This window comes from Dasypus novemcinctus, chromosome 15, assembly GCF_030445035.2.
Source record: "Dasypus novemcinctus isolate mDasNov1 chromosome 15, mDasNov1.1.hap2, whole genome shotgun sequence".
NCBI lineage: Eukaryota > Metazoa > Chordata > Mammalia > Cingulata > Dasypodidae > Dasypus > Dasypus novemcinctus.
In genome coordinates, this window is record NC_080687.1 from 61,747,902 (window position 1) to 61,758,792 (window position 10,891).

Consider the following 10,891-nt stretch of genomic DNA (forward strand, 5'->3'; position numbering starts at 1 on the left):
TACTTTATCATGAAAGGAAAAAAATGTATGGATTTACTCTGTTACCCAAAAAAATTCTCTATTAAAATGATAGAAAAGTAAAAGTAAAAAATAAAGACAAAGAGAACAAAAGAGAAGATGACAGAAGTGAAGTGATATCAGCAACACTTGGAAAACTGGAAAACAGATGACTTAGGCAAGCTGATGAATTATTAAGGCAATTTATGCCATAAAACTTTACATAGTTTTAGGAAGTAAAAACCAAAAGATAACTTCTAAAGGTGGAGATGCAAGATAGAGATGTAAGAAAATCTTTGTAAAGAGCAGCTAGACCTCTAGAGCCCCTCCTCCATTCCTAACAGTCCAGTCACCCCTTTCTTATGTAGAAGGAAGATGATGGGTCATTCTAGGGACTCTGAACACAATCACACCAGGTGTGAGTGAGGGTCCGGTGCCATTCTGGAAAAGGATTTTTAATACCGAGACCTCCTTCTGTCAGCCCAACCAATCTCCTTCTTCTGATTCAACTTTAAGAGTCAGTGTACCCTGACCCCATGCTATTCAGAAATTGGAGAGACCCTTCCTAAGGAAACTTGTGACTGGACAAGCGAGGGTCCTTACAAGTACTGATAGTTGGAGTCTCTCAGGGAAATACCCAGTTTTTAGGCAGCCACACACGTCCTTCAGTAGTCCATTAATGCATGAAGAGATTCCAATCCGTTTTTAGGGCTTCCTTCTTAAATATGTGCAGACATACAAGATTCATTAAACATTTAAGGACTACCTCATAATGAATTAAAAAGATCAAGATGAACTAATAGCTACAAAAAAAAATGCAAAATAAATGGAAAACTCAAAGGAAAAAGAAGAAATCCAACAAACCAAAAACTGAAGTAATGCCTTCAGAGAGATAAAGTGACAGAGTGCATCTATGAAAAAGGTACAAGCTGGTCTGAAAGAGAACTTTCAGGAAACACAAGAGAGCTCACAGGTGCGAACAATGGGATGGCATGAATAAATAATTTAGTAGCAGAATTAGATAACAAAAATGAAAATAGCATCCAAGAAAGTAAAACAAAAGAAATAAAGATGGGAAATGAGTGACAAAAGATAAGAAAATTAGAGAATCAGTACAGTAGGTCTAATACCTAATTGCAGGTGTTCTGAAGGAGAAACCAAAGAAAGCACTTGGGAGAAAGTTGGTAAGAACAGAATAAAAGAAAAATTTCTAAGAACTGAAGAGAATGAGCATCCAAATTGAAAAGGCACATCAAGTTTATACTCAGGGATGAAAAGCAGATCCTTTGTGTGTGAATGTTTATCCCTCCACTTGCCAGCACCATGGCAATCTCAGGTTGCAACAAGGACATTGTCAGAGCAGGATGCAAGAAGAAAAATGTGGCTACCCTAGTCATCTCACTTTTGAATGCTGCCATTTTCTCCAAGTAGACCACAAAAATGACATCGTTTTGTATGTTAGCAGCACAAACAGTGAAGATAGTGATGAAGAGAATGAAGAACTGAATAATTTGCAGGCATTACAAGAAAACAGAGCAAATGAAGAAGAGGAGAAGAAAAATCCAAAAAACAAAGAGAAAAGCAAATCTTAAAAAAAAGAGGAAAAGGTCTTATTCATCCAGGTCCACTCATGAAGACACTTCAAAAATATTAGAAGAAGGAAATGAGAAAATAAAAAAAGAGCAAGTCAAAAAAAAGGGAAACATCACAAAAAGGAAAAAAAAGAGGAGAGAAAAAAGGAAAAGCATTCTTCTGCCCCTGTTAGTTTTAAAATTTCCAGCAAGTAACTGAGATTTCAGCCTAAGCCATTAAATTTAAAAATGTGTTTTTTAAAAATTATTTGACCTTGGAATTTGCTATATAATTATAACTTGCAATAAATCACAGTCCTTTCCACATAGATACTTTTTCATAGTTGGGACCATTATGCCTTTAGAGATATATTTTATAAAGTATTGAATTACTTATGCCCTAATTATGGATCTGTACATACAAAACACATCATTTTTGGTATTTGTGTGTGTGTTTGGCTACGATGTTACTTCATAAGTGGATTGTAAAATGACTTTAGTACAGTCAGCTCACGTAATTTACCTAGCAGTTCATTCATGAGTATTGCTGAATCATATGTCAGTCAAGGGATGAAGCTAAATAGCAGATGATGTTTTGCACTTGACACTGAAATATGTAATAGCTTTAGATACTATTATATAATGTATAAAGAGTGAAATTCTTCACTGTTGTTTTTAAATCTAGGCTTTTTTAGTGTTACAGGAGAGGAAACTGCTTCATTGGTCTTGATTAGGGCTGCAGGAAGATAATAAAGAAAATATTTATAACAAAGTTTCACTGTTTTATGAAATGCAGTTTCTAGCACAGTGTCTCCTTTGTTTTGTAACAATTAACATATTTCTTCCCTATTTAAAAAGATACATCTACTTCAGTCTATTAGTCAGACTCATAGAGATGATATTATGCTGATAAGAACGTTTAGGATAAATTGCTGGGTTGTTTGACAAATGTGCCATTTTGGCAAGTGTTAAAGTGATACCTCAAACACAGACATTTTTATTTAGGAGGACAGGGGATTCTTCATTAGAATTGATGTTTATGGTATTCAGTATGCAAATTTTATGAAGCTAGTTTCTATTGAGTAATATGGAAAATTATTATAAATATGAACATATGTATTTATTTTGTCTGAAATATTTTGTACATAATTTTGAATCAGGTTTCACACTGAATCTATGGTTTTATAAATAACCAGTCTGGGACATTTCCAGTCTTCTACTTTAATCACAAACCTCAGGAGCAATGACAAAAATTCAGAATTAGGAATTTTATTCTGCTTTTAAAAATTTAAGAGCCAGGGAGTTGCATCATAAAAGCCTTTATATAACAATGGAAATTGTATATGACTAAGTATTTCAAACACATATTAGCAGGTTTAAATGTTTTGTAGATTTTAAATTTTCACAATGATCAGTGTTACTCACTTTCCTTAATGCCTAGGTATCTCCTATATCCAATATGTTAAGTGCTTATTATTTTGTAGCATCACTGAAAGTCTACTCAATATCAAGGCTTAGCACAAAAGATTGCAATAATCTCAGGATAATGTGATTAAAACTTTTCAAATTGGTAACTCACATTTGGGGCTGCAGGTGAATTCACATGGTAAAATCAGGTAAACACATATAACCTCACAGGTTTATTGATTCTTCCACTGGATCCCTAATTGGCACACCCTCAATAAGACTCAGGGAACCTCAAAACTCTCTTAATGTGCGCTTACTTGGAGCCCATGCTCAAATTCTAATGAAACTGTACCACATTCCTATATTCTAGCATTACTGTCATAGAAGCTCTCACACTTCTCACTTTTCCATAACCCAGGTTAGTCATATGGCCCCCTCAAAAAAAATTTTTATTTAAACAATTCAGTCAGTTATTTGGAAAGAAACACAGAGCTACTAGGTTTTTAAGCATTTGTATTGCCTTTGCTAATATATTGTTAAAATACAGTACAATAACCCTTATTTTTTTTGGCTATTACGATGAAAAAATAAATGAAACTTTTAAATAAAAAGATTGGAAAATGGTACACACAAAAGGATGGCTCCATCCCATTGAAAGTGTATCATGGTTAAAAATGATAGTAAGTACAGTAAAACAGTTAATCCAATTATTTATAATTTGTACTTCTGTTAATTTTAGAGATGACAAATTGGCTCATTAAATTTGTTGCCTGAATGGTGATATAATGACTCAGAAAAATTATATAAAATTCAGTTTCCATCAATTAATATAGTATGTAAATTTAAAATTTTTAACACCCAGTAATTTTCCCACTAAGAAAATCTTAGAATTATTCTTAAGTAAATTTCCCATGGTATTAACACAGTTTATGAAATATTTTGTTTGAATAAAAATCTTTTATTTTTACTAAAATAATTTTCTTCTCAAATAATCTTGTTAGCATTAGTTGGATTGGATGTAAACCTCACTGATAATTTTTAGGAGAATAAAAGTGAAATCTTACTTCAGGCACTATTTAGCAGAATGAAAACTGAGTTTAATTTTTTTTTCAAATCCAAAAGACCTGGCTTTTCTAACTACTTTCATGACCTTCAACAAAGTCACTTAACTTCTCTTGGCCTTAGTATCATACATCTATAAAATGTACCAAATTATCTCTGAGATCTCTTCTTTTCCTTAATGTATATGATTTATCAATATTTTAGTAAAATTCAAATAATATTATCCATTTTAGAAATTATTGCAGATAAGCAGCTAACTTAATATATTGGTAAAGTCTGAATTTATGAATACAAGGGTTAAGTACATTTAAAGTTACTCAATTCTTTCAGAAGATAATTTTTGATTCACATCAATACCACCCAATGTGTGTCATTTTCACCTAATACATGCAGAATTTATAGATTTATGTCAGTGTCCAGATTATCTGACCACTGAGGCCACTGCTTTTGGACTCACTGACCTATGCCCCACAGAGTTCCCCCACTCTTTGCTCCATATTATCTGTTGGCTAAAATCTCTCAAAGGTATCTACAGTTCCTTACACTTAATATCTCTATTTGTGTCTTTAGTTTCCCTGAGGCCAAAACACCAATAAATGAGTAAAACCACTATATGAGTCTGTATTTACCACTCACTCTACCTAGAAGTATATAGCCCTGGGTCACCTTCTATTGCAAACCAGGCTGAAGAGTCATTAATAGTGTTGATAATAATGTCATTGAGTCCTTTCTTTAACAAATATTTATTGAATTCCTAGCATGCCAAGCACTGTGCTAAGTTCTGGGGATACAGGGATAAATACCATCCACCTGCTTCCCTGAAGGAGCTCAAGTTCAGTTGGCAGCAGAAACACCAGAACACATCATTATATAATAAGCACAATAACTGACCTGAACATGGGTTTATAGAAACACAGAGGGGTACCTAACTTAGTCTGGGTGTTAGAAGTGGCTACTTAAGAGTAGTAACGCCTAGATTGCACTGGGATTGAGGATGAGAGTGGGGGTTATGCCAGTTCCTGGCAGAGTGAGTACTGTGAACAGAGATCATGAGAAAGAGAGCTATGAGTCAGGAAATACAAACATCTGGGGTAGCTGGTGTGTTATATAAATCAAGAAGTGGTGAGACTTGAGACTAACTTTCTAGGTTCTCGGGAACTTTGAGTCTGTGTTTGGGAGGTTGGATTTTAATATGTAAGCAATGAGATGCCAATAAAGAAATAAAGAAGGAAATAACTTTTACTGGGAATTGGTTTCTTCAATTTCATAAATCAGTTTCTAAAGTTCACAACATTTAAGAGGTGATGTTGCTCTCATTAGAAGGCCACATTGAAAACAATTTGGTTCTTTTATGTTCTATTATTTGAATTCTTCTTCTAAACACATTGTTTTTCTAAGATCTGTTTTGTTACCAAAAGTGAAACAGCAACTTAAGCCTTTTAAAAATGCATTATATACCATATTTTTATCAGACCCATCTCCAGAATTATATGTATATGTACATATTTTGAAGTATGCTTTCTTTTTAATTTTAATTTAGGTTATTTTTGAGTGGCTTAAAATAAATTTTGTCACTATGTTAGTAAAAATAAAATAATAAAATAAAAGCGGAGGAGTGGATGTAGCTCAGTGGTTGAGAGCTTGCTTCCCATGTATGAGATCCTGGGTTCAATCCCTTGTACCTCCTAAAATAAATAAACAAACATTTTAAAAGGAAAAAAAAATAACAATGACAAAAAAATGGTGTTTAAGGCTAAATGACAAGAGTGTTGGAAATAAGATATTATTCCTTTTTTTAAGAGATGGATAGCACTTTAAAAATTTGAAACTTTCTAATTTTATAGATAACAGAACTAAGATTCAAAGAAGTTAAGTCATCTACTGAATGTTAAATAAGGAATTAGTGCCAAACTGCAGTGACAGGAACCAGAAAAACACTGGCAAATAAGCTGCAAAACAGCATAGGGTCCTGGTTAAAACAGAGTGTCAGCAATGTCCCATGTCCCATGTGGGAAGAAAACAAGGAGCAGTGAAGAGAAGAGGCAACCATTTCCTGGCAGACAAATTCAGTCCTCTTCTACCTAGAAGCCGGTGCAGAGCAAGTTATTAATAGATGCACATAATTAGGAAAAAACAAGGACTGAAGTCTAGAGTGAAAAATTTTCTTACTGCATGCCTTTTCCTTCTTTTGATATTTGGTTCAGTTTGGATCTAGGCCAAAAACAATTCCCATTTTCATGAGCAAAGATGTATTTTGCAGTTTATTTCTGTCCATTTTATCTGGCATCAGATGATTTGTTTTTAGCTAAAGTACTGTATAATCAACATTGCTTTTATTGTATAGCTTTTGCAGCAGTAGTTACAAACTTTGGGAAAATTTTTGTTGTCCTTTCAAAAATAATAATTGGCTTCTAACAATCTCTAATGCATACTATTTTTATCCTAATGAATTATAGCACCTATAACATACATTCAGCCTTGGAGAGCATGCAAAGATTCAATGTGAACTAATAACCTTTAATTTGCCTTTTTGTTTTTGATTGTCAAACATGTGCTGCATAAATATGCTTCTCTTAGAGAACCATAACCCCAGCTACTTAATATTAAAACCAATATTTTTTTTTCATTTTTCAGTTCTACTTTGGTTACTGTCATCTTAAAGAGTCCACTCTGAGCTCTGATATTCCTTCCTGTATACTTATGGACAGATAGGTTACTTCATGTTTTCTTAATAAACTTATTTTACATTTCAACTATTACAAAAAATAGACAAGGTAACACTGAGTGCCTTGAGTACTACTGAGTACTACTATTTCCTTTCTTTAAGCTTTTTAACTTTTGCATAATTTTGCTAAATTAACTTTTGACAAGTTAAGAGTACTTAGAGGAAGTGGATGTGGTTCAAGCAATAGGGCTCCCATCTGCCATATAGGAAGTCCAGGGTTCAATACCCAGGGCCTCCTGATGAAGGCAAGCTGGCCCAGGTCAGGATGAGCTAGCCCACATGGAGTGCTGGCCTGTGCAGAGTACTGCCCTGCACAGGAGTGCTGTCCTGCACAGGGGTGCTGGCCCACACAGAAGGCTGGCACAGCAAGATGATGGAACAAAAAGAGACACAGAGGAGACATTGGAAGACACAGCAGAACAAGGAGCTGAGGAGGCTCAAGAGAATGATCGCCTCTCTCACTCCAGAATGTCCCAGGATCAGTTTCCAGAGCTGCCTAATGAGAATACAGGCAGACAGAGAAGAACACACAACAAATGGACACAGAAAACAGACAAAGGTGTTGGGGGGAGAGTACTTTGAATGCATATGAGAAGACCATGCAGTGAATTGTCCCTACTATTTCTATCCTTTTACTAGTCTTTGTGATGCAAACATGTGCTTTATTAACATTCTATATTTCTGCTCCTTGAAAAGATTTGTTTCTATTATTGCATAGTCCTTTAAAGTAACTGCTGACTTGCGTTCAAAAGGAAACAGCACTCTTGATATCAGAAGATGATAAAGACCTAGAAATATAATCTTCAAGATGAAGTATAAGTAATCTCAACCTAAATTACCAGTTCTTCATGTTTCTGTATGGCTTATGGTTGTCAAGGCATTTTCACATATATTATCTAATTTGATCTTCACAACCATCCTGTCAAATAGAAAAGGGAGAGACTGATATCTCCATTTTGCAAATGAAAAAACTGAATCTCACATTACCTACCTTGACCAAAATCAAACAGCAAATAAGGGATACAGTTGAGCCTTGACTTCACATTCCAGCATAAGGTTGTTGAGGTAAAACAAAATCCTTCTATTAAACTTTGTGGGAGCTTATTAATGAAAAAAAATTTTGTCTTTTTAAATCTTTGTAGGAGATTCAAAATAGTGCAGTAGGGAGTGCCAGGCTGCACTCATCCTTAAGAGGTGACACTGTAGCAGTTTGATATGTTTATGAATTCAAAAATAGATATTGGATCATATTTGTGATCTGGTCTGTACTTGGGTGTGATTGAGTTATGATTGGGGCTTTGATTGGGCCACATCATTAGGGTGTTGAGTCCCTGCCCCTTGGTGGATGGGGACTCACAGATAAAAGGCATGGCAAAGGACAGAGTTAAGGGTTCTTAATATTGGAGTTTTATGTTGGAGTTTGATGCTGAAGTCTTAAGCTGACACCCCAGGAAGTAAGCACACAGAGGAAAGAGAAGTAAGCCCCAGGAAGAAAGGAATCTTGAACCCAGAGAGAAACAATACCCTGGAAGGGAGGAATCCAGGAAGCCTGAACTTTCACAGACATCGGCAGCCATCTTGCTCCAACACATGGAAATAGACTTTGGTGAGGGAAATAATTTATGGTTTATGGCCTGGTATCTGTAAGCTCCTACCCCAAATAAATACCCGTTATAAAAACCAACAAGTTTCTGGTATTTTGCATCAGCATCTCTTTGGCTGACTAATACAGGCACTAAGACTGGCAGGCTTGCCAGGTATAGGAGAAGCAGAGGTGCCATGGGGTGATCAGTGAGGGCAGCTGGTGAGGAGGAGCGGAGCTGGACACTGATGACCCAAGAGGAAAGCTGAGTTTTAGTTTTTTTCTTCTCTCCTCTTCTGGGTAACCAGAGAGCACTGGGACTGTGGGGTTGATAGGTGAAAGCAGGCAGCCAGCAAGGAGGGGTCTAGCCTGATACCAGTGGCCTGAGAGGGAAGCCTGGTTTGTTTTTTTCTTTTCATCTCTTCCTCCTTTTTTTTTTTCCCTTATTCCTCTCTTTTCTTTTTCCTTTTACTTTTTTCTCTTTTTTCTTTCTTTTTAATTTTTTTTCAGTTAAATATGGACAATTCTAAAGATTTAGAATAAGTGGAACCAACTGTCAAAGAAGAGCCTTAACACAAAGCCAAATAAAAATAAAACCCTAGGTAAGAGAGAGAAACTGACCAACAGAGTAAAATCATTGAGTTAAACAGATACCTAGATGTCAGCAAAAAATTACAAGTCATACTAAGAAACAGGAAGATAGGGCCCAGTCAAAGGAACAAACTAAAAAGCTAGAAGACTTGCAGAATTTGGAATAACTAATCAAAGATGTGCACAAGGATATCCTAAATAAATTCAAGGAGATTAAGGAAGAGATAAAAGATACTAAAAGACACTGAGTATACAGAAGAAATTGTAAACATGTATTAAAAAATAACAGATCTGGGAAGTGGCTGTGGCTCAATCAGTTGGGCTCCCATCTACCATATGGGAGGCCCTGGGTTCACATCCTGGGGACTCCTTGTGAAGGCAGGCTCACCTGCATGCCATGGAGAGCTGCTGGCCCACAAGCGCTGCAGAGTGCCACCCAGCCTGCAAGCACTGTGGAGTGCTGCCTGGCCCACAAGCACCACAGAGAGCCGACTCAGCAAAAGGTGATGCAACAACAACAACAAAAAAAGAACGTAAAAAATACACAGAAGAGTGTGCAGTGAATGGACACAGAGAGCAGACAAAAGCAAGCCACAAGGGGGGGAGGGGGAATAAATCAAAATTTAAAAATACAAACACACAGAAGAATGCACAGTGAATGGACAGAGAGCAGAAAGCAAGCAAGCCACAAGGAGGAAAATAAAAAAAAATAGAACTAAAAAAAAAAGAACAGATCTTATGGCAAAAAAAGGCACAATAGAAGAAATTTTAAAATACACCAGAATCACACAACAGCAGATTTAAACAGGTATAAGAAAGAATTAGCAAATTAGAAGACAGGATATCTGAAATCACACAGAAGGAAAAAAGAGAGAGAAAAAAATGGAAAAAAAATTGGGCAGGACTAAGGGCATTGAATGACAGCAAGAAATACAAATGTACACATTATCCATCTCCCAGAGGGAGAAGAAAAGGAAAAGGAGCAAAAGGAGGTTAGAAGAAATAATGGCTGAAAATTTCCCAACCCTTATGAGATACATGGATGTATATGTCCAGGAAGCACAGCATACTCCAAACAGAATAAATCCTAAAAGATCTACTCCAAGACATGTACTAATCATATTGCCAAATGCCAATGATAAAGGCAGAATCCTGAAAGTGGTAAAAGAAAAGCAATTCGTCACACATAAGGGATGCTCAATAAAATTAAATACTGATTTCTCATCTGAAAGCATGGAAGCAAGAAGGCAGTGGTATGATATATTTTAAGTGCTTAATTTTTTTTAATGCCAGCCAAGAATTCTGTATCCAACAAAATTGCCCTGAAATTGAGAAACTTCATCAACAAGAACCCTGCCCTTCAAGAAATACTAAAGGGAGTTCTGCAGGTTGAAAGGAAAAAACAGGAGAGAGGTTTTGAGGAGAATGTAGAAGGGAAGACTATTAGCAAGGGTAACTAACAGGGTAAAAGAGAAATAAAATTAATATAGGACATATACGAGCCTAAAGATAAAATGGTTCAAGTAAGTAGTGCCTTTACAATAATAACCTTGAATGTAAATGAATTAAACACCCCAGTTAAGAGACATAGATTAGCAAAGTGGTTAAAACAAATATGATCCATTGATATGCTGTCTATGACAGACTCAGCTTAGAAACAAGGACACAAACAGGTTGCAAGTGAAAGGTTGGAAAACTATTTTCCACACAAACAGTAACCAAAAAAAAAAGAGCTGGGGTAGCTATACTCACATTGGATAAATTAGACTTTAAGTGCATAACTGTTGTAAAAGACAAAGAGGATGCTATATATTATTAAAAGAGGCAGTCTACCAAGAAGAAATAACAATCAAAAATATTTATGCACCTAACCAGGGTGCCCAAAATACATGAGGCAAACACGGGCAAAACAGAGGGTAGAAATAGACACCTCTACAACCAGTGTGGTACTTCAAT

At 35.7% G+C, this 10,891-nt stretch overlaps 1 pseudogene; it reads left to right on the top strand.

The window, feature by feature from the left end:
- The first annotated feature begins 1,320 nt into the window (after positions 1-1,320).
- Positions 1,321-1,784, top strand: LOC101446928 (protein SREK1IP1 pseudogene; annotated as a pseudogene).
- Positions 1,785-10,891: the final 9,107 nt, after the last annotated feature.